This window comes from Myotis davidii, unplaced genomic scaffold (assembly GCF_000327345.1).
Source record: "Myotis davidii unplaced genomic scaffold, ASM32734v1 scaffold228, whole genome shotgun sequence".
Classification (NCBI taxonomy): domain Eukaryota; kingdom Metazoa; phylum Chordata; class Mammalia; order Chiroptera; family Vespertilionidae; genus Myotis; species Myotis davidii.
In genome coordinates this window covers 2961666-2961943 of record NW_006300104.1, presented here as the reverse complement: position 1 = coordinate 2961943, position 278 = coordinate 2961666, and the positions used below count along the sequence as shown (strand labels likewise).

General features: G+C 61.5%; 1 protein-coding gene across 2 annotated transcripts in view; it reads right to left on the bottom strand.

Moving 5' to 3' along the window:
* The window catches only part of LAPTM5 (lysosomal protein transmembrane 5), a 26823-nt gene that overhangs the window by 4364 nt on the left and 22181 nt on the right, over window positions 1-278 (bottom strand). The gene's annotated exons all lie outside the window — the stretch shown is intronic.

The window sequence follows — 278 nt, the reverse complement described above, 5'->3', positions numbered from 1 at the left end:
CAGCCCCCCCCCTCCGCCTCGCCGCCCCTCCCAGAGCCACGGAGCAGGCGCCGCTCACCTTCAGGATGAGGACGGTGATGAAGGCGACGGAGAAGATGATCATCATCTTGACGAACTGGTTATAAGCCATTCCCTCCTGGCTGGGGAGGTAATTCCAGTGCGGCCTCCAGAGTCCCCGTGAGGGTCCTTTGAGAATCTGGAGACGGCGACCATGTGCCCCCGGAGCCATCTCTTCTCCAAGGAAATCACCCTGGTTTCCGTGACCCCCTCAGATGGCA